The following is a 24,181-nucleotide window of genomic DNA, read 5'->3' on the forward strand; positions in this document are numbered from 1 at the left end:
GAAAGATGAAAACCCTCACACCTGGTAGGAGAACCTTTGGGCAGTGTTTTTTTCATTGGACTAATTTTTCACGTTTAAATGCTTTCTTTTTTCCAGAAATACCTGGACTTCATTGTTGACTTTTCTTTAGAGTGTTCTCAGGCAGGTTTCTTCCAAAGTCCAAGCCTTTTCTCAAATAGTCACTACAAACTCTTATGCATACCTCAGAACCTTTTTAAGGAACTTGTGCACAGCTCAAGATTTGAAGACTGTTCAGTTTTACTTACTCCATTTTACTTAGTTGCTATTCAATTTTACTTAGTTACAACTCGAATTTATTTAGTTAGGTCGAGAAAGTTAAATAGCTACTTGTTCTCTCAGTAAAAATAAAACAAAAACAAAAACTCCATAGACTCCCCCCACCCCCATCTTTACTCTCGGGAAGTGATAAAGCAGTGTGAAATTAGAGAACCCATGACAAATGGGATATCGGATCAGGTAGTGCTTAACTACTAAGTACCCAGGATTTTTTTTTTTCACTGTTCTATCATATCACCCAAAGAAGGAAGAGAACTTTGAATGCTCTTCCTGTGAATAATTAATGATTGATTTGCTATGCTTGGAATGTGTAATGGAGTGAATTCCAGAGAATGTGCCTATCCTTGGTGGTGGGCAAGAGAAAATGCACGGATCTTTCACAAGAAAATAGCTCTGATTGGATATTTTGCTAATGACGTGAGTACCGTCATAGGTTTAAATCCTGCTCTGAAATTCAACCCAAAGTAACAACTCTATTTTAATAGATAGGCAAAGATACAGACTAAGAAAATACTACCTTATCAAGTGTGTATTCATAAAAACAACATATCTGCCTCTGCAGGAGTAGTCTTTGGCAATAATTCTCATTCTCTCTCTGATGTTCATTAGATTATATGAACTTGGATGAATCAATAGACTGCAAAATAACTCAAAAAGCTGTTTTCAAGATTAAATAAATTCAAAGATGTCAGACATTTAGCATTGTGTCTGGAATAGCAAAGCTGTTCCTTAATTGATGGTTTTCTTTCTTTTCTCTCTTCTCCATATGTAGCATTTTAAACATATTTTGTACACCACTTGGAATTCTATATAAGCTTTGGGAAATAGACTTTAATATGGACGCTTTAGGAGCACTATGAAAGAATTTACCCCAGTTATAAACCCCATTTACATGGTTAACAAGAGCGTATCACGTTGTGTAAAAACCTGGGCCAATGTTCTTTTGTAGGTCTTGAGGCTAGTTAAGTATTCTCTGCACTGAAACACATTGCTCCGTTTCATGTGATCAGTGATCAGAGGTTACAACAAGTATGTAGAGCACTTTAAGAATCTTGAGAAGTCATGGGCACCAAAAGAAATTATTGTCTGTATTACCTTCCTTCAAATAATGCACTTAGAATGAAAGTACATCTGGATGGATTCCAACAAGGGGGAAAAAAACCTGTGAAATGAGGATTCTGTCAACTCGTCTAGGAATTTTGTGTGTATACTAAATGGAACTTTGTGCCATATACTTGGCACGAAAAACTGAAGTGTATAATGGAAAAAAGAAAAAGGATTCTTCAGACTTTTTTTTTTTCCCCTGGGAAGAAAGGGATGCAATTGTGTACTTTCAAAGTTCTAATCACGCTGGTTAAATGATAACATTTTTAAAGGGCTATGTTGGGACCAATGTGGATGTCTCTGGTTTTGGTCAAGACTTATGTACAAGATCATTTAAAAGAACTGCTTCCTAATATTGTGAAGTATTCCCCAGTCCTTCAAACCGGTCCACAAGCCAAGAATCCATCCATGTGTTGATGACATTCAAAGGAAAGGAATATCCTAGATGTGATGGTTGGGATGACACTCAGTAGCCTCCATATTTATTTCTAACCTTCATTACTTACATCCTGCCTCCCACCAAGAAGAGTAAAAAGGCCTGAAATTTGCATCCCAGCCTCCCTTTGGGCTAGTGCATGGGCCTGTGACCCAATTCTGGCCAGTGATTTTGAAGAAGTACTCCGGGGGTAGAAATCACCAGGAAAGATTTTTCCTCTGGTTAAAAAGATATGTACAACACAAAACTGCTCTTTCTTTTTTACTCTGAAGGTAATTATGTGAAGACATAATGGAGATATGTAATGTAATGTGAAGACATAATTACAAATGGAGATGCACCAGCCACTTTATAATCAGAGAAACAAACCTGAAAGGGAAGGCCAACACACCCAGGATGACATCCCAGCAGAAGAATGACAGGAACACTGGGTCCTTGATCACCTCATTTTCGTTCTGGACCTCTTGTTAAGTAAATCCATAAATATCTTTATCACTTGTACTATTTAATTGAGGTATGCCTTACTTGTGGCCTAAAGCACAATTGATATACTAGTTCTTGCCAGAGGATGAAAAAGTATTCCAATCAAGGCTGATAAAGCTTTAAAAAAGAATAAAGGACTCTCTGTGTGATATGACTAAAAATCTACTGAAACAGATACCCCTCCCATTTTACATTCTTCATCCAAAATTCCCACTAATAGAGACTTGATGATATACATTCACTACACAAATTTTGACTTCCTTTTATGCATAGCACTTGTCCGATAAATGTAAATACTAAAACGTATTCATCATTTATCTGAAATTCAAATTTAATCGAATGTCCTGTGTTTGTATTTGTGAATCTGGCAACACGTGCCATGCCCTATGGCAGGCTCTCCATAATTCAAAGAATGCATCTCCTTCAGAACCTTTAGCTGATTCTAATGTGTGATCTGGGTAGAAGTCCACTGCCTTAGAAACTCTCTCTTTCAACTCCACATTCTACACACCAAGAATCTGAAGCCTGAAGAGATCCTGGGATTTCCCCAAAGGCACAAAGCTGCGCACAGGCAAAGGTGGAAATGGGACCCACATTTCAGGATTTTTGCTAGTACCCCTTTTTTTTTCAGTTGCCTTTTCACTCCTGCTCCTAAAGTCTCTTGGTTTTAAAATGAACTGGGGAACTAACGAACTAACGCTGTTTGACTCAGTAGAGGGAAGGAAGCTTATCATATAAAAGGTTTAATTTCCTTTGATGAGGAAGAGGAATGCATCTTAGTCACTTTCTTACACAGAAGAGCATTTTGGATAAGAAAACAAAGAATTGTGGAGAAAGAAAATCCTGTTCAAATCCATAGAAATACTTTCTTAAAAAGAAAATTTGCCAAATATTCTTTCATATAGGTGATATACATGTTTGCATATATATAGATATATCTCATATGTATATATACATGTCATGCATACATTTATATGTCAGATATATATACAGCTTATTACATGGAGCTCATATAGGTGATATGTAATTCAAAGTTACACAATGGCTTGCTGTATTTTGCAGCTATCACTGCAGAAATCTTCCCTCTGTTTCTTCACAGGTATCCTTGCTAACATTTTGATCAAAACTGCTAAGTCCCTAGCTTCTGTAAACAATGAACTTTACTTGGAATTTATTTAAAGATTATTATGGTGACTTGCCCATGGAAGAGCCATTATTTTTTTTTTCCAATGGGCAACACAGAATTTAAAGCTCTTTGGATAAACTGCTGTGTATCACATTTCCAATTCCTAGACCTTCAGAACAGAAGGCTCAAAGTTTTGTCTAGAAACTTTTCCTTTTTAGCTAATCCAATTCTTTCATTTTGCACTGTTAGTCCAAATGATGCGATTCTGTCACTAGAGAAGACAGAGGCCAAATTAAGTCAATTCTCTGTAGAAGATCTTAATCTAGCATACATTGCTTATCAATCTGCCTTTCTGGTGTTTCTTGGAAGTCAAATCCGATTATCCCAAATGCAAATAATAAGGCAAATTTCACTTTATTAAAAAATCATCCCAAACACATTCTTACAGTATCAGACTTAATTTAAAAAAAAAAAATACATGAAATTTCAGAATAGGATAGGTTCAGATGATTTTTGGAATTCCTTATAAGGGAATGTGACCCCAAATCTCAGTTCTTTAGGTCAAAGCATCCTCAACCACTACATCCAATTATGATGCACTTAGACTTTGAGGTCTATCAAGTTAACCATCCAAGTGGTTCCATCTGTTTTCATGGAACGTCCAGATAGGAGAGAAGCACAGAGTACCATATCACAAATAACAACTTTCTATTTCAAGTGACTCTACCACAGCCAGGGAGTCATGAAAACCAAAAGAAGCTCCTATTGGAAATAATAAATAATTTTTTTTAAAAGATTGGGCACATCAGCTTCAACCTTTCCAATTATTTATTCAGCATTTTAAGTGATTCTTCTCTGCTCCACTTCCAAGCTACCTACATTTTGGTCTCTTTCTAAAATTCAAACCTATTCTCCACAGATAAAACTTGTCACCTCTGAGAAGAGTCAACATTTATTTTATTGCATACATTCTGTTATGCTTGTCGATTTTTCTATGAATCACATTACCTTTTAGTCTCACCTGTGAGAATATTATTCCATAAGAATTTCTGTAATTGAAATGTTAAACTTACACCCTCGAGACTTCTACCTGCAGGATGGTGGATCCTGTCTCACCTGTCTGGACATGTTGTACTGAGCTGAGGTCACACTTACGCAAATGACATTCCAAACATTCTTCTCCCACTAAATTAAAAGGGGCAGTTCAAGCTTCTCTCTCTCCCATTGGTTAGGGATTCTGACACAGGGACTCAGCAAGCTCGGCAGTCCTAAAATGGAGCTATTGTTAGCCACATGACCTGTGTGAGGGCATGAATCCTTCTCTCCTACCTCCTGCCCCACTGCCCCTTAGTCAGCACGAATCACGATTCAACACTTGAAAACTAGGCAACTGACTGAAAATGTTCTACTTGAACTTTGACTGATTTCAGAAGGGTGGCATGTCTTAAAATGTTGACCATTTACTGATTAACTGAGAAGACAGAATTCCCCCAAACTGTAGCTAGTCTGAAGCTAAAATCTTAACACAGAAAAACTGAATAAGGAAACATACTCTCGTAAGATCCCTGCCATCTATAAACTTTTCTATTAGACCTTGGCTGTAGATAAATGCGATTACTATACATTATGTCTTTGAGGAATTTCTTCTTCCCCAAGACTCCTTGCCATTGGAAATTGGTTCCTTCCTTATCAGACATGTCCCTGTATCAAAATCATAAAATAATTGCTGATGAAAGGTCTATTGTTTCATAGTTGTAAAGCCATCCCTTTCATACCTATTAGGCAATCTTCTCAAGCATGTGATAATAACAATAAAGTATGACTGAGGACAAGACATGAGCTGTGCTTACAGCCAATGGTAAAAGTGTGTCTAATGGAGACAGGATTTCCATCCATGATTCCAAACGGCACCCATATACCACTCTCTTTTACTCTGAACAGTATGAGCTGCCAGCTTGGAGGTTTTCTTTCTTTCTCAAAAGAGTAGAAAAATAAAAGTGTTTTGTTCTTTAATACGCTATAGGAGTGAATAAAGGTATACTGGAGGAGGTGGGGATGTGTGGAGAGGATAAATCAAAGTATAGAGAAAACAGTAGAATAAAACAGAAAAGCCAGTGTTTGTTTAGAATGGGTAAATGCTACTCTCAGAGGCCCGAGGTAAAAGTCCCAGCTGCACATTCAGTTACTTTCTGTCACAAGAATTAATAAGAATGAACATAAGAATTAATAATCATCATAATATTTGTTATAATTACTATCTAAATTCCATCGATCTAAGTGTTCTATTGTCAAAAGCAAGCCCAAATTGATGACAGAATAAGTATCCTTCTCTGAGTTAAACCTAAAATTATTTTGGCATTGTCAAACTACTCAGCTTCCTTTCAAATCCATGTTTAATACAAAAAAAAAAAAAGTAAAAGAAAAAAAATCCATGTTTAATCCTGTCATTGATATACTTATCTAAGCTCTTTTGGAATCCACTTATCTCACAAAGAGTTCAGGTAATTCAATTGAGAACAAAGATATGTTTAGCTTTTTTGATAAAAATTTCTCACTGATATTTTGTTGTTCTCAGAGTGTATGTATACTGTCCATTTGCCATAGCTGAATTATTTTCCTTACAGAGATGATTACTTTCAAGTGAGAGCTAAACATTGTCTCTAGATAGCTTTATGTTGCTGCTACCTTTAGTTTATATTCAAACAAAAGGAACAAATAACTTTCCTAAAGATAGTGCTACTATCACTAACTTCCATTTACTAATATCTTTCCTTAACTAATTAGTATTTAACTGGTGAATAAATACCTAGTTAAAACAATTACAATAGGCTCATAATGCCATCTAGTGGACAATCTTCAAAATATCGTCCCATGGGCCATTTTCTTTCTATCCTTCAAAATGTCATCATTATTCTTGAAGAAGTAATCCAAACTACTAGCTAAGGATTATTGGTTAGTATCGCTGAACCCTCAGACAGAGCCATGATAGCATTTCCAACACTGGTGAAGTCTTAGGGAAAATTAACTTACCATCTTGTGTGCCTCCGCTCCTTATCTGTTCAATGGATGGAGCCAATGCCACTGGGAAAAAGGAGAGTTGCCCCAGTAGTAATCCAATGTACTGAGTTCATCCTCAGTAACAGTATCTTAGGTAGCTCCTGCTTCTCATCTGGAAGATAAAAGCATAATCTCTGTTGGCTTGAATATAAATTATATATATAACTTTTTTATATAAAAATTTTACAATTTCATCTAATCTTAACAGCGACTTTGTGAATATGGGGGAATGTACTCATATTACACTTGAAGGAATTAAAGTTATTGAAAAGTGGGGCACTTGGGTGGCTCAGTCAGTTAAGGTTCTGATTCTTGATTTGGCTCAGGTCATGATCTCATGGTTTGTGGGTTCAAGCCCCGCCATCAGGCTCTGTGCTGGCAGTGCAGAGCCTGCTTGGGACTCTTTCTCTCTCTCCCTCTCTCTCTGCCCCTCCCCTGCTCATGATCTCTCTCTCTCTCTCTCTCTCTCTCTCTCTCTCTCAAAATAGATAAATAAACATTAAAAAAAATTGTAAATAAAGTTAATGAAAAGTAAGTGACTTGACCAGAGTCAAATACCTACAGAAAGCTCAAATTCAATCACAGATTTTCAAAATCTCAATGACTCTTTCAATAAGCCAGCAGTATATTAGAAGAGTGGCTTTTTATGACAAAGGAGACCTTTTCTCAGAAATGAAGGTTAAATACATGCTTATCTATTAACGTGATTGATTCACAACTTTAGCAGACACAAAAGGAAAAATATGTGGTTATCTCAACAGATGCTTAAAAAGCATTTGATCAAATCCAACTCACATTCTCAATGATAACAGAAGTCTTAAAAGGTAGGAAGAGAATGCTTCCATAGCTTGATAAAGATTACATATAAGAATCCTACCATTATCGTCATATTTAATGGTGAAACATCATAATTCTTTCCAATTACATTCAGTAGTAAGGCTAGTGTTTCTGCTATTATTGCTTTAATTCATCAATGTACTTGAAGCCTGAGGCTATGCCATAAGACAAGATAAAGATATAATATATTGGTTGTTTGCCATGAAAACCCAAAAGAATTTTAAAAAATCAGAATTTATAAAATAGTTATGAAACAGTGCCAGATGCAAGGTAAACATAAAGTAATAACCTTCCTATACAATTAGAAAATGTAATAGCAAAAAAAAAAACAATGACATGTATAACAGGAAAATAAAAACACACAGAAAGCAAATAAAACAAAGTGAACAAACTGAAAATACTTAGAGTAAACCAAATGAGAAATGTGCAAGGTTTATATAAATAGGAGTTGATTTTACTGAACGCTTTTTTAGCATCTATTGATATGATTATATATTTTTTTTAATTTTGGATTTGCTTATGCAAATGTAGGGAAGTTTTATGACTATATACAATTTTGAAATGGAATACCATATAAATTTTACAAGAAACAGACTGAGAAAAGTATTTGCAACTATTTAGTTCAAATATAATTTCTTCAAAGAAGCCACCTTTTATATCCCTATCTTCATGATATTTCTTCATTATTCCCTATTATTATTCTCATTATTCAGAATCTTACTTTGGAATAATACGTTAATTACTGTGATTATTCTGTTAATTTTTCAGTCAATCTCTCCTCCTTTAGGAAAATATGAGTTCCATGAAAACATGAATCCTGTTTTTCTCACCAAGCACATATTTTAGAAAATAACGGGCTCAATAAGTGTTCGTTAAGTGAATAAATGAAAATAAATCTATGTAGAACAATTACAATTAAGAAGAAAAAATAAAGAACTCCACAAGCATATGAAAAGACTATGAACATGTAATTCCTAGAAGAAGGATATCAACCAATAAACCCATGAAAAACTTTTGTCTCAATATAAGAGAAATAACATTTTTAGATCTCTTCATTTCTTTCCTGGCATCTCATGATCCCAGAAAAGGGACTGGTTAGGCAAATGACAATGTTGTAGAAAGGAAGTGAATTACCATGTAAAGAAAGCAGTCAGATAAGAAAAGAAATGGAATGGAATGCCCATTTTTGCCATTCCCATGTGGTAAGGCAGGAGTAGACTAGACAGGAGGAAGCAAGCCCCAGAAAAGTATGTTATACTGAAATCCTATTGAAATCCCAGAAGTCATAATGCTAGTTTAGCTGAAAAGTAGAACTAAAGCAGAAGAGCTTTTGTGTCCCATACACAATTTGGAAATCTATATATGGTGGTAATAAGGGCAGGTCAAGTGTAATGGGGAATATTTTCTCACAAGGCAATATTGCTTGATCATATCAGAGTTCAAATAGTTACAGAGATAGAGACAGAGACAGAGACAGAGAAACAGAGCACCAGAGTTACAACACTGAATTACCCTCTGATCCCATGAGACTAGGAAATCTTACAGATGTGCTGACATAGTTGTAAAAGGTTGTTGATAAGGCACGTTGGAGATCTTGATGGTATGGGTTGGAGTTGTTTTGGCCAGAAGGGAGTTCTGGGTTGCAAGGCAACAACCCAGGGCAGGGATCTCTTGGGGGATCTCAGAAAACCTCGGGAATATTGATTAAGTTCCAGGCAGAGCTGTGGTGGGGCTGAATTATCTGTGAAGAAGTACAGACCATGACAAAATCAAGAAAACAGACTACATGCATTCATGAGTTGCCAAATTCATCCTCAGTCCATGAGTCAGAGTAGTCAGTCCTAAGCAGAGATCAGTGAGAATTTAGAAGATAATGCAAGGGTCCAAAGACCTTTCTCTCCACTACTGTGAGGTTGGGTAAGCCTATCTCTGTAGCTTTTATTTACGGAAAACTATCTTTCGTCAGAGAAGGGGAACGAGGAAAAATAGCCCTGCTAGAGACTTAACATTTTAATTTCCCAGGTAACTGTTACCTAAAATTAGAATGTCTTCAACCAGAAAATACATTAATTTGCAAATTTGAGTTAGGTTTCTCATAAGGAACATAAAATATGTTATAGAAAATAAAGGAGTATAAAGAGAAGTGACATTATTATATTATATTTCACCCAGCAGATTGGCAAAGATGAAAAAGATTGTTATTATTTGTTGTTGGTTAAAGTGCAAAGAAACAGGTAATCTAAAATACTCAGTTGGAAGTAATGTACATTGCAAAGTGTTTCTGAGGGCAGTTTGACACTATTGACCCCAATTTAAATAATATACCCCACATCCAGCAATTCCATTTCTGGATATCAAATTCAATTATTAGAAAATCTGCATCAGAAAAATCTACATTAGAAAATCTACAAATTAAGATTAGAAAATCTTAAATTGAATTAGATAATAAGAATAACTTATTGGCACAATCAAGGACAAGTCCACAGATAGTTCAGGCTTCAGGCAGGGTACAATCAAGACTCTAAAATTGTTTCCTTCCAAGTACCAGCTTTCTATTTGTTCTGGTGTTCCTAATCTTCAAAAAATGGGTACAAGCAGAAACCAGGATTACCAGCTTCTTCATTTACATCCAGGGGAGAGAAAGTGTTTCTCCATTCAAAAAGGAACAAAAAAAATTTTTTTTTAAGTTTATTTTGAGAGAGACAAAGATAGCACAAATGGGGGAGGGTCAGAAGGGGAGATAGAGAATCCCAAGAAGGCTCAACGCTGCCAGCATGGAGCCTGATGCAGGGTTCGAACTCATGAAACTATGAGATCATGATCTGAGCCGAAACCAAGAGTCAGATGCTTAACTGACTGACCCATTCAGGTGCCCCAAAAAAGAATAAAATTCTTGACCCTACTCCACTTGGACCATTTTAGGCTACATAGGTGTCTCAGTAGCAATCACTTAGCATAAGAAAAGGAGGATCCTGATAGGCTAAGCCAAATTAAAACTGACCCAAAGGGTTAGAAGTAGAGTCAACCCTACCAATAATACATGGCTGCTATAAAAAGTACATTTGAATATGTACCTACATATGAATAGTGGGATGCTATTTTGAGATATTAAGCTATTTCCCCCCATTGTTTCTGTACCCCACTGACCTTCTCCCTGCCTAGGCTGCTAGGGCATCTCATCTTCACTGCCACAAGGGAGGAACGATGTGACAGAGCACAGGCTAAAAGAGTGAAATCTTCTTGGCTTTTGAGTTCAGAAAATTTGGTGGAACATGATTAGCTAGAGAAATATTCCTCCTGAAGTGGGAGAATAGAAGTATCAGAGAAACGAGGTAACCAGGTTACATATTCGTTGAGACAAGAACCTTTCGCCACATCAGAGCTGAAGGAGAGAGGAGAACAGAAATGATAGACACTCTAGCAATAACTGAGGAATTCAAGAGCAGAGTAATCCTGGTCTACTTTCTACAGACCTTCCCAAGTAGTTCCCAAGGCAAGTCCACTGAGCTCCCCCTGATTCAAGAGGGTGCTGGAAATGCTTGGGTGGTAAAGGGCCGTAAGGAACTCCACCTGAGTTCCTGCTGCATCCCAAGGGATGCTCAGGAATTGTGGAATGATTTTAAATCTGCTTTTGAGGAATGCAGGAGTACCTAAGACAGACCCAGATCTGGAGAGGCCTAGCTGTCAGTAACAGTAATCCTTATAAATAAGGATTAGATGGAGCATGGATATCTTTGGATGGAGGTCCTTATAGGTCCCCATAATGTAGTACCGGGGATCCTCTGTGGAACCTACATACACCTCAAGAAAAGGTGTCAAGAAAATGTGGAATTAAAAAAAGAATGTTTCTGCCATCCTAAAAACCACGACCCATTAAGTTCAGTTATAGAAAAAAAAAATGTATGGGGCACTTGGGTGGCTCAGTCGGTTGAGCGTCCGACTTCGGCTCAGATAATAATCTCACGGTTCCTGAGTTCGAGCCCTGCAACGGGCTCTGTGCTGACAGCTCAGAGCCTGGAGCCCGCTTCAGATTCTGTGTCCCCCTCTTTCTCTGCCCCACCCCTGCTTGTGCTCTGTCTCTGTCTTTCAAAAATGAATAAACATCAAAAAAATTTTTTAAAAAATGGACACTTCATGGAGTAAGACTCACACCTGCTACTTATGCATGTGAATGAACATGCAAATGATCGGATAAAGTTCTGGACAGATAAATGAACAAAGGTTTACAGAGGCAGGGATGTCTCATATAATTGTACCATTCACATAGATATTTTGATTCTGTATTATTCTATATTAATGAGAAATAGTATAATATAGATGTTAAGAGTTCCAGCTCTGGGGACAGTTTGGGCAAGTTCCTTAACTTCTTTGTACTCTGGTTTCCTAAGCAAAATGCAAATAATAATATTATCTATCTCATGGAATTATTATAAGTATTAAATACATGTAAAGCTCTTTCTTAAATACTTAACATATAACAAGTACTCAACAATGTTTTTATTATTTTGCATTTTGATGAAAATGTATTTGTATGTTACTTGTATCAATTTTTAAATGATCTTATAATAAAACCAAAAAGAAAATTAACGACCCAAAGTAGAATATTGAAGATACCAATGCAAAGTAATACACAAATGGTATCAAATATATAGCTGGCCCTTATGTTAAGAGGACAAGAATGTGTCAATGAGGATACTTAGATTTGCTGTGATTAGAGAGAATTTCAGAAGGGTATAGAATTTGGATTGAGTCTTGAAGATTAGGTAGGATTTGGATTCGGGTGAAACATGTTTTATTGTTAAAAGAATGTGGCTGGTGAAGAAAGAGGTCCAAATGTCAAAGTTGTGTTTGGGAGATGGATGTCAATTGTTTGTAGTGAATGTTTTTAGATACTAGCTTGAGTTTACTGTTGGAAGAGTAGATTCTGCTAGATCACTCACTGAAAGTATATATCCAGAAGATTAGATAGATGATAGATACATACATACATACATAGATACATACATACATACGTACATACACAGGTATTCTGGAGGTGATGCGTGAGCCACCGATGGTCTTTGAGCAGGGTTTACCAAGAATAATCAGCAGTTGGGGCACCTGGGTGGCTCAGTCACTTAAGCATCTGACTTTAGCGCAGGTCATGATCTTGCAGTTCATGAGTTCAAGCCCCACGCTGGGTTCTGTGCTGACAGCTCAGAGCCTGGAACCTGCTTCAGATTCTGTGTCTCCCTCTCTCTCTGCCCCTCCCCCACTTACACTCTGTCTCTCGCTCAGGAATAAATAAACACTAAAAAAAAAATTTTTTTTAAAAGAATGATCAGCAGTGAAGCAGCAATGGTTCAGAAGTGAGCAGACATGGGTCTAGAAGGAACTTTATCAAGCTTGAAGACGAATCACATGGTTTCTATTAACATAAGAATAAAAACAAAGGCAGAAGTCCATTTTCTTCAGAAAAAACAACAAAAAAATTAAATCTCTACGGACTCTCCATGCCCAGGATCTCTGTGCCAATGTCTGTTTGTGGGTGGGCTCTTCCTGTAAGGGCTCCTGATGGCTTCCGTCTTTGTCTGTGTTCTCTCTCTCCCTCAAGACAGGGACTGTGTCTACTGTTGACAGGTCACCATTTCACTTAACGTCCTGCCCAAACTGGACACACAATAACTCTGAAGTCCTTACTGACTTAAAACCCAGTGAAATAACGTGGGGATTTGAAATGTAGTTTTACCTTAGTAGATCTTTTACCCTGGGTCTCACGCCTTTTGATTTTATCCAGGTTCCCAGGACCTTGTTTTCATTTGCTATCAGAGGTGATAACCTCACTGTTAGTTCTTCTGTATTTACTCCAAAATATAACTGAAAAGCTGAACAATAACCTATAGGAAGAAGGGATGCAACAAATCTCACAGATGGCTGGGCTCACAAATTGAAATTGTATTCAGAAAGGGAATATTTGAGTATAATTGTCTGTTCCTTGGGAAGAACAGTAAGGACTCATATAAACTCACTTTGCATGGTTATTTTTGGAAAACATAAACCAAGCCAAGTGGATACTGTGCAATTGCTTTAGTATTTAATATTGTATTTAATATGATCTAAAAAAAATTTTTTTAGTGTCTTATTTATTCTTGAGAGAGACAGAGACAGAGCACAGGGGAGGGGCAGAGAGAGGGAGACACAGAATCTGAAGCAGGTTTCAGGCTCTGAGCTGTCAGCACAGAGCCCGACAGGCGGGACTCAAACTCATGAGCCTGTGAGACCATGAACTGAGCTGAAGCCAGACGCTTAACCAACTGAGCCACCCAGGCACCCCTATTTAATATGATTTTAGTACATTAATAATGCTCGTTTATTAAAAAGTTTTGAAAAGACAACCAAGAAAAAGAAACCATAATATTAGTAAACATAATACAACCATTATTAACATATTGTTATATATCCTTTCAGAATTTTTATGCATAATTTTGCAAAAAGAAAAGTATACATAACTTATACTATTTATATTCTCCTCTTTAGACTACTTTTGCCACTTCAAATAGGTGAAGACCTTTCAAATATTATTATTCTTTAAAATTGCAGTGTATGGGCACCTGGGTGGCTCAGTTGGTTGAGCATCCAACTTCGGCTCAGGTCATGAATCTCACGGTTCATGAGTTCAAGCCCCGCGTCGGGCTCTGTGCTGACAGCTCAGAGCCTGGTACCTGCTTTGGATTCTGTGTCTCCCTCTCTCTCTGCCCCCCCCCCCCCCGTTTACACCCTGTCTCTGTCTCTGTCTCTCTCTCTAAAAAATAAAATAAACATTAGAAAAAAAACTTAAAAAAATAAATAATAACTGCAGTGTAATTTATTATCCCTCTAAATAAATCTTTCTGGCAAATACACAATTATTCCTAATTTTTCATTTGTAGGCAAAATATACATTGAACATTTTTTTGTGTGAAGGTGTTCACACTTGTTAAAATATATGCCTGAGGTAGATACTTCAAAAACAGAATTACTGAATCCATGGCATACATATTTTATAGCTTATACCTAGAAAGGTTATACCAACTAGCAGTGCCAACAACACTATGTGAGAGTCATTTTGTTGATGTCAGGGCTGCTCTATGCAGAATTTATGGATATTCCTACACGCTGCCTTCACAATGTCTAGTTAACTGGGACTCTGGAATAAGCCAGTGATTTTTTACTCTTGTATATGAAACGCAACCACCTATGAATTTCCTCTCTTCTTCCTTCCATCCTAAATACAGACAACTTCAACAAACTCCCAGGCTACTTAGGATCCCTAACAGAAGTTTTGAGCCGTGGCAGAAGATGGCTTCCAAAGATGGCCGCCAGCAATTCCTCCCCTCATTCTGCGCATGTGCCACACCTACCATACAAAGGTAGAATCTACTTCCCCTGCTCTTGTATCTGGGGTAACTTTGTGACTTGCTTTGACCAGTAGAATGTGGTAGAAGTAGCACTGTGAGTTCTAGGTCTTGGCTTTAGAGGCCTGGCAGTTTGTACCCGCCCTCTTGGAACTGGGAGTCACCATACAGAGAGACTTGGCTGTCCTGAAGGAGAAAGGGGAGATTGCAGCCTTCTAGACATCTCAGTGTTCCCTACCAAGACGTGTGTGCAAAGCTTTCTTGGATATTCCAGTGCCAACCAAGCTCTCATCTGAAATCAGCCTCATGGGTGATCCCAGCAGACACCATATAGATCAGAAAAACAATCTAACTGAGCATAACCAAGCATGGAATTGTGGGAAATGAGAAAATATTGTTATTTCAAATCATGAAGTCTTGGGGTGGTTGTTACATGGCAATAGGTAATTGAAACACCGGTTATCAGTAGTTTTAAAAGCTATAGATTTGACTTGCATGCATAGCTGTGGAAAAGATTACTACACTCCTACTTTAATGTCTATTGCTAATTATTTTCTTAGTAATAGACCCCCTGCTTTTTAGCGGTTTATATGGCTATCCAGAATAAAAAGTATATTCCCCAGTCTTCCTTGTGTCCAGTGTGACAAGGTGACTAAGTTCTAGCCAAGAAACATAAGCAGAATTATCATGTGGGACTTCTAAAGAAGTTTCTTAAGTATCTTTAAAGGGAGGGGTACATTCTTCTCTCTTCCCTGCTTCAATATTTTTTTTTCCTGCTTGCTGGAATACTAAAATAATGACTGAGCTCAAGCACCATGTGAGACCCTAAGGCACATAAAAATGCTGTAAGGCAAAAAATAAAAAATAATTTGGCCCTTGATGATACTGGAGCAGCCATGAAAGGCCTGGACTGACTGCATTCTGACTTTTATTGGAGAGTGAAACAAACTTCTACTTTTTTTCAATCTACTGGGTCTTGTCATGTTTTTGTTGTTGTTGTTGCTGCTGCTGTTTAATCCATTCAGTCATTCTTTATCTTTTGGTGGGCATTTAATCTATTTACATTTAGAGTAATTACTGATAGGGAAGGATATACAATTGCCATTTTGTTTTCTCTTAGTCCTGTTCTTTCTTTTTCTGCTATTCCTTCTCCTAGTATCTTCTGTGTTTTGTTAAATTTTTGTATTGATTTGCTTTGATTCTCTTCTCTTTTTTTCTTTTATGTAGCTTCTATAGAGGGTGTGTATGTGTGTGTGTGGGGGGGGTGTATATGGTTACCCTGGGGTTTATTTTAAGCTAATTATCGCTTAAATTCAATCACAAAGACTATACATTTTAACACTCCCCCCCCCACACACACACTTCGTTATCATTGTCATAATTTATATTTTCTGATTCTCACTAAGGGAACTGTCCTTGAGCTATTGCTGAATTGCGTTTGTGGAAGGGTCTGGGGCTGCCTACTTAGCCATCTTGTTGATGTTACTTCAAGCCAGTTCTCATCTTTATTCAAATATTTATCATTTATTTTCTCTTAACCCTATTGTAATATGACTATGGTTTTCTTGGAGTGTTCTGACATTTAATATAGCACAATAGGATTTTTTTAGGCAGCACTTTAGCCATTAAATTTGCTGCAAATGCACCTAAATGTATACACTTAAAAGAACTGGAAGTCAAGAAAAGTACTAAAGGAGGGGCGCCTGGGTGGATCAGTCAGTTAAGCATCCCACTTCCCCTCAGGTCATGATCTCGCAGTTCATGAGTTTGAGCCCTGCGTCCGGCTCTGTGCTGACAGCTCAGAGCCTAGAGTCCGCTTCAGATTCTGTGTCTCCCTCTCTCTCCACCCCTCCCCTACTTGTGCGCACTCGCACTCTGTCTCTCTCTTTCTCTCTCCTCGCTCAAGAATAAATAAACATTAAAAAAAAAAAAAGATAAGAAAAGTACTAAAGGAAGTCTATCTGTCCATAATATAAATTAAGGAGTCTTGACAACTGACCAAGGCTTGAAAAAGTCCTCCTTGGGTTCTTCAGGGTCTTAGCCCATGGTGTTCTGATTCATATTTAATGATCAACTCTCCAAGCTTGGGGAAACAATTCCTGAGGGTGTTTGCTAATTCCTATTGCATAAATAGTCCCACCTAGGTTGACTCAAACTACTAACGTGTTGTCACTGAACAGGAGTTGGGAAGGTCTGTGAAGGTTTGTACACAACTTGTTCTCAAGGAATCCCCTCAGTACACTTCAATCCCACTACCCTCTTTTTTTTTTTTTTGCTTTTACTCTCTGATTCAGCCAGTTAGAAATGTATTTCTTTGTGCAAATGTTTGCTCTTAATAGTAAGTTATTACTTACGCTTTTATGTGTGTTTGTACATGCGTTTATCTTTCTGTTTATTGAAAACAATGGACAAGGGGCGCCTGGGTGGCGCAGTCGGTTGAGCATCCGACTTCAGCCAGGTCACGATCTTGCGGTCCGTGAGTTCGAGCTCCGCGTCAGGCTCTGGGCCGATGGCTCGGAACCTGGAGCCTGTTTCCGATTCTGTGTCTCCCTCTCTCTCTGCCCCTCCCCCGTTCATGCTCTGTCTCTCTCTGTCCCAAAAATAAATAAACGTTGAAAAAAAAAAAGAAAACAATGGACAAAACCTTTTAAAGAACACATGATGTCTTGCAAAGCCAAACTTATATATTAATGTGCATCTAACCTATGTTTCTCTCAGTGTTTATTTAGACAGGTATGGGCATGTTAGATAGGAAATAATAAAAGGTTTTGATGGGATATTGGGGTATAAAAGGATACATTCCTTAGAAAATATTTATCAATACCCATCAGCATATACTAATCCATTGGCTCAAAGGAGAACAAGAGGAGGAATTCACCTACATTCATTTTAGGTGAAATTAGTATAAACAGAAAGGTAAGGCACTGAGAAAATGTTTCTACTGTTCTCTGGTCTCCATGTATATAATTAATAGATATTTGAGAATGATCTGTGTCTTTATTTCTCCTTCTTCTCCTCCTCACAGTGCTGCTGTAAAACTCAGCAGGTATTTAAAAAAAAAAAAAAAAACACAACTCAGCAGGTATAGCTAAGTGGATAAACATTATTTTATATTAAAATTAATTTATAATTTTAAATACAAGAGGAAAGGCAAAATAAAAAGTGAAATGCTAGAGATTATCCCATTTTATGTAAAATATGAGACTGCAATTAATTTTTGTGTTTGCCACTAGCCACATCAAATTATACACTAGGTTGGTGGTTAAGGGACGAGGGCTAATATATTCCCATTTCTCTCCTGTTAGAGGTACTTCCATGGAAAAATTTTAAAAGCACTGCCGTGGTAAAACATTGTCCTCCTGCAATTGCTCCGTTCTGCTTCTAAGGACTACTCCACTGCAGATGCCCAGAGGGACGGTGGGTCTCTCTTAGTGTTTGCTTTCTTTGAAGTTTCTCTCAGTCCCTTTGTTCTGTTTGATTTTCTGTAGCTGAATCCTTTGGTGATTTCTGGGGGATTTCCCCTGGAGTCATTTTGTAGAAATAAAAGTGTCCTGTAGAGGATTTGTTCTTCCTTTGCCTGTTTTAATATCTCCTAGCATCTTTCCTGTTTTAGGACAAGAAAGCATCAATTCAAAGAGGTCAACTGATGTGTTACAGACCCAAATCAGTAGCTCAGTGTGACAAGAGAGCAGGACCCTGGATATCCAGAGAAAGAGTTTGCCGTCATCTTATCACTGAACTTGGGGTGGGGTCCCGGTCTCAGGTGGGGAAATGAGTGACTATGATGAGACCGTGTATTTTAACATGTTTGGGCCTCTGTCTCCTCATGTGTAAAATGGGAAGGATGTGGACCCATTGCTTTGCAACCTGCAGTGGTATTTCAGTGACCTCAGAGACGAGGGAAGAAGGGGTTCTAGGCTCTTTACTCCCAATTCAACCACAGTTGGGAAAATGTCTGTATTACTTTTAACTGTGATGTGCATTGAGGTCATGAAAATATGAAAAGACTAATTGCATATATATACATGCATACATGTGTATGTGTATATGTATGTGTATACCTGTGTGCATGCACGTATATATATATATATATACATATACGTACATATATAAATACACACACACACACACACACACATATGCAGTCAAATGCTCTACCCCCTGAGCTATACCCCCATCACACACATATATACTGTACTGTACCATTACATTTCTTAAATTTGATACATTTATCAATAAAATTATGAAACTTGCTTGCATTTGTTTTTAGGAGGACTTTAAATCCCCCCAATAATAGTTACTTTGATGACCATGGTAGTATAATTCAATACTAGATGTGAAAGACAACAAAATGCTGGCATGTCAGTTATATCGGAAAAATGTCATTATTAATCTATACGTGTGCATCATCACTAAAACCTGAAAAAGCAGTGATACGGAATTTTTAATAAATGACCCAAGGAAAGTCCTCACCAGAATTTTCCCCTTCATTTAAGTCAAAGTGTCCCAATCACGGCAATCAGTGAGTTCTAGACTCCTCCATTCCTTTTAAGCCCTTTTCAGACCTCGTGGCTGGAAGTACTTCATGCAACTGAAGAGAATCTAGTCCACGTTAGAGTTCAGCTCTAGTGAGAAGGAGCAAGGTCTATAGAGCTCCTCAAAAGCTTCTCCAAGAGCTAGGCAACACAAGGAACATTTTTTAAAACTTTATTACATAGATCGTTTTCTTTTCTTTCTCTTTGCAAATGTTTTTCTGGATTAAAAAAAACAAATAAAAAAAACAGTCACTTGTTTCTCTACTGGATTGTATTCAGTTTTAATCCTTGAGACCAACTGTCCCCATATACCAAAAAAAAAAAAAAAAAAAAAAAAGGTAAATCTTAACAAAAGCTTATATTGCTTTCTGCACTTAAGTTAGTTTATGACAAATTAAAATGAACGTTTCTTTCTCTACTTGGAATTTTTCATCTACTACGTAGATCATTTGTAGATCTGTCTCTGGAATCTTCTTCCCCTTCACTAATGACATTTTATATGCCAGACAATTCACATTACTGTAAACAACAGGGATGAATCTCTACTCCATCCATCTCTTAATTATTGTGTTTTGCCTATTTAAATTATTCCTGTTATGTATGATACGTGTCAAAAGAAATTTTTTAGGTCTGGGGAAAAAATTAATGGTTAATATTATTGCAAGTATGATCTGCAAATTTTCTACATTAGTTTCAAGAAAAGAGGTCATCAAAACACTATTTGCAAAGATTCAAAAGACAAGTACTGCACAGTGTGCTCATATTACTAAAAACATCATCACTCGTACAAACTATACCATAGGACAATGGCTAGGACATTATGGTGTGATTTCATCAATAATTAATACTACAGTACTCTTGCTGAGATACAAAGTTAATTTGGAGAAGCCTGGAATCACAGATCTCATATCTAGAAATGAGCTTCAAGCCACTGAAACAACAGCTTGTTATTACAACTAATTTTATAGTTGAGGACGCTGAAGCCCGCACAGGCAACTTTGGAGGTCATACAGAAATTTACTGGTAGATCTGGGGCAATGATCCAGGGATATGTTTTTGCTTAAAAGTATTCAATCGGAAGAAAGGACATAATTACATTACTTCCCAGCATTGTTGTGAGGATCATTGGAAGTTAAGTTGACCCTTGAACAGCATGAGGGTTTGGGGCATTGACCCCTGTGCAGTTGAAAATCCGCATGTAGGGGCACTTGGGTGCCTTAGTCAGTTAAGCTTCTGACTCTTGGTTTTGGCTCAGGTCATGATCTCACAGGTTGTGAGTTCAAGCCTCACACTGGACTCCATAATGACAGCAGAGCCTGCTTGAGATTCTCTCTCCCTCTCTCTCTGCCCCAACCCTTCTGTCTCTCACTTTCTCTCAAAAATATATAAATAAACTTAAAAAAAAAAAAGAATATCCACATACAACTTTTGAACTCTCCCCCAAATTTAACTACTAATAGCCTACTGTCGACTGGAAGCCTTGTCATTAACATAAACAATTAACACATATTTATATGTTACATGTATTATATACTGCATTCTTACAATTTAAAGTAAGCTACCCAAAAGAAAATGTTATTAAGAAAATCATAAGAAAGAGAAAATACATTTACTACACTGAGCCGTATTTATATATTAAAAAAAAAATCTGCGTGTAAGTGCACCTGCGCAGATCAATTCTGTGTTGTTCAAGGGTCGATGTAATTGTGTGAAAGCACTCTACAAATATAGTGACTGCAGTGTAACTAGCAGAATACTAATATATGTTCTGGTATCTAAAACGGAGCTGCTGTTAATGACCTCTGCAAGAAACCAGAATGTTGTGGTGCCCCTATTAGGGAGCACTTACTTTACTTCTTACCAAGATTAAAAATGACTGATACGGATATCCCCTTGGTTCCTCGGATTGCCTTAAAAACAGGAAATTGGTTCTTGCAAATCAATACTTACTCTAGCTCTAACTATAACTTTAACAGCTGTTTCATCTATCTTAAATAGAGCTAGCTATACCACTGAAATCTGAGCATACTCCATGTGACTGACAGTTTTTTCCTAAAGCTATAACTGAGCATGTTGGATAAAGGTTAATTGCTAACTGCAGAGTGCTAATGATACCATATTGATGAAATTACGGGATCACTGATAGAGAAACGGCTCCTAAAGCAGTGGAAGCTAGAGGGAAACTCTAAATAATAGTTATTGATTTGTTTCTCTGAAAGCAACTAAGTAGCACAAACTACTCAGAAGAATAAAAATTATCCACAGAGTTTCCATTCTTTTATAATGCATTTCTTTGCTTCCAATTTTCGACCTGCCAATAGCCAATTACAATTTTAATAATTATGTGGCTCAAAATAAATACTTTATACCTTGGAGAAAGAAATACTACAAATTACTTTATTCTCTTTTATTGAGTTTCATCTCTTCTGTTGAGTGTGTTGTAAAGCATAATAATCAGGCAGTAGCTCTTAAACCTATGGCTTTCGGACAAATGAAGCACCAAAAGAGCGGTGGATTGAAAGTACTTAAAAATAGTTAACTTCAGAAAATGCCTCATGACCCTTTATTCCCAGCCTAGGCTCTGCTCTTGCCTGAATACGGCCCTAGAATTTATTTCCATGGTTTGTCCTAAATTTCAGTAGATCAGCTGCCTCCCCAGAGGGTGCTCCCCTCCCACATCATTTTCACTGTTGTTAGCATATGTTGACAGAGTTCTCAAAACGGACTCTGTTGGATTTTATATGCATGTGGTATTTAATTGTCTACCTTAAGAACTTGGTATCACCTCCTTTTGAGAGTAGAAAAAACTGGAAATCAGGAGGTTAATAAGGTCCCTTAAGCTCATAGAGTTGTCAGTGTCAGAGCCGGAAGTGGACTTCTCCATCCATTCAGGATATACAGGGCTGCAGTATGGGAAATTCCTGCTTTCCATCTGTCCATCTCCTTCTCCAGGGATCCCAGACTTCTCAGAGCAAGACAGTCATTTTCCTATGAAACTTGTTTCATCCAACAGCGAGATTCCTACCAAGTTCTCTATGTGCTTTTATTTTTTGAAAAATTTTTAAATGTTTATTTATTTTTGAGAGGGAGAGAGCATGCGCGCGCGCGCGCACACACACACACACACACACACACACACGTGGGGGAGGGGCAGAGAAAGAGGGAGACAGAGGACTCCAAGCAGGCTCCGCACTGACAGCACAAAGCCCAACGTGGGGCTCGAACCCAGGAACTGTGAGATAATGACCTTAGCCGAAGTCGGACACCTAACTGACTGAGCCACCCGAGCACCCCTCTGTGTGCATTTAGTACATATTTTAATCTACTCAATAATTTCAGTGGTATAAATTTAGATCACATATTATCTAAGATTGCTCATTTACACCTAGAAATATGCTAAAGGATGATGGAGAAAAGAGCAATGATTTTTTAGGATCAAAAAAGAAGAAATAGTTGTGATTTAAGAGAATCAAAGCGTTCTTCACAAAGGAGGTGAGGTTTAAACCTCGGACATATGTATCCAAAGGATCCAAATCTTTTCTATCGTCTAACTCACCCCGAGCTCCAGAATTGAAAGATTAAAAAAAAAAAAAAAAAAAAAAAAAGTTTGTAGGGAAACAAAAAGGGTGCCTGGGTGGCTCAGTTGGTCAAACGTCCGACTTCGGCTCAGGTCATGATCTCACTGTTCGTGGGCTCGAACCCCACGTTGGGCTCTGTGCTGACAGCTCAGAGCCTGGAGCCTGCTTCGGATTCTGTGTTTCCCTCTCTCTCCGCCCTTCCCCTACTCACGTTCTGTCTCTCTCTTTCTCAAAAATAAATAAACATTAAAAAAAATTTTTTTAAAACCCACCAAAATGATCTGAACATTCCAAACAAACCAACCAAAAAAGTATACGTCAAATTAATTAAAAGGTCACTGTAAAAAGGAGCCAAATTTCTTCAATTTATTTTTGATCTGAGACTTCAGTGGTCTAGAAGAACAGAGATGTGGTCTGTGGCAATGACTGGAGCAGAAAGAGTAGAAAACAAAAGTCAGAGTTCTCAAGGTGAAGGCATCTTATAACGTAGAGCTTCACCCTAATGAAATTAGACAATAGGTAACTAAGTCTAGACACGCACAGTCACATACAAACACTTTAGCGAACTAACGGTTTCTCAGGGTCTCCCCTGTTCTCCTCAGTCATTGTGGCACCAGTGAGCAGAACACAAACACTGCAGGCATGGAAACACAGAATTCCCGCACTAGGTGGGGCTTTATGTTTAATCTAGTTTAACGCCATTCTCGTATGTGACAAAGGACACGAAGGCCCAGTGACTTCACCCACTCAGTGCTCCTTCACCTTGTTCTCCATCACCTTCTGTCCTCTTGTAGTTCAGGACAGGAAACTGAAACCATGTCTTCCCTTTCTCCTGCAAGACGTCATCTAAGCAAGGTGAGCAGGAGATCATTTTTGTACCATGGGTCAATTTTATTCACCTTCATCTTGCCACTTTTATAGCCGATGCTTCACCGAAAAACACGCGTCTCGCAAAATGATCTCTGCCTGTAGACTGAGAAACCTGGCTGGTGAGTTTCCATAGAAACCATTTCTGAAAACGAAAAATATGACTTAAAGTATGGCTGTCAGACTGCATGTATCCTCCTACTTCTCACAGGGCTGCCGGGCCCTCCAGGCACTACTGTAAATGCCCTTTTCCTGGGGTCTCAGGTGCCAGTTATCATCATCCTCAGCTTGCTCCTCCTTCTACCACATCCCAGGTCCTTCAGAAGGAAATTACAAGGGGTGTGATCAGAAGAGATTTGAGACTCCTTCTCCCGCCCAGCAATGCAGAAGCCCCATGTGAGTGCCACCATTAGCTTTATCTTATTTTGCTGAATTTAGAGGCTGGACTTTCACTGACTTTTATATTCTTCTCCACTTAAAGAAACCTC

The 24,181-nt window shown here is 37.8% G+C and overlaps 2 long non-coding RNA genes across 2 annotated transcripts in view; one reads left to right on the top strand and one right to left on the bottom strand.

Moving 5' to 3' along the window:
- The first annotated feature begins 279 nt into the window (after window positions 1–279).
- On the top strand, window positions 280–18,723 carry LOC121039813 (uncharacterized). The gene is made up of 4 exons (XR_005795009.1): window positions 280–714; window positions 2,110–2,308; window positions 14,594–14,728; window positions 18,327–18,723. It is a non-coding gene; the product is annotated as an uncharacterized LOC121039813 (long non-coding RNA).
- Window positions 5,441–24,181, bottom strand: part of LOC121039812 (uncharacterized) — a 114,727-nt gene continuing 95,986 nt past the window's right edge. The window contains exons 4-5 of the long non-coding RNA XR_005795008.1: window positions 6,477–6,615; window positions 5,441–5,635 (exon numbers count right to left, since the gene is read on the bottom strand). This is a non-coding gene — a long non-coding RNA (uncharacterized LOC121039812). The remainder of the gene's footprint in view (window positions 5,636–6,476; window positions 6,616–24,181) is intronic.

The sequence above is a fragment of the Herpailurus yagouaroundi genome, unplaced genomic scaffold (assembly GCF_014898765.1).
Source record: "Herpailurus yagouaroundi ecotype Mexico unplaced genomic scaffold, PumYag 181, whole genome shotgun sequence".
Lineage (NCBI taxonomy): Eukaryota > Metazoa > Chordata > Mammalia > Carnivora > Felidae > Herpailurus > Herpailurus yagouaroundi.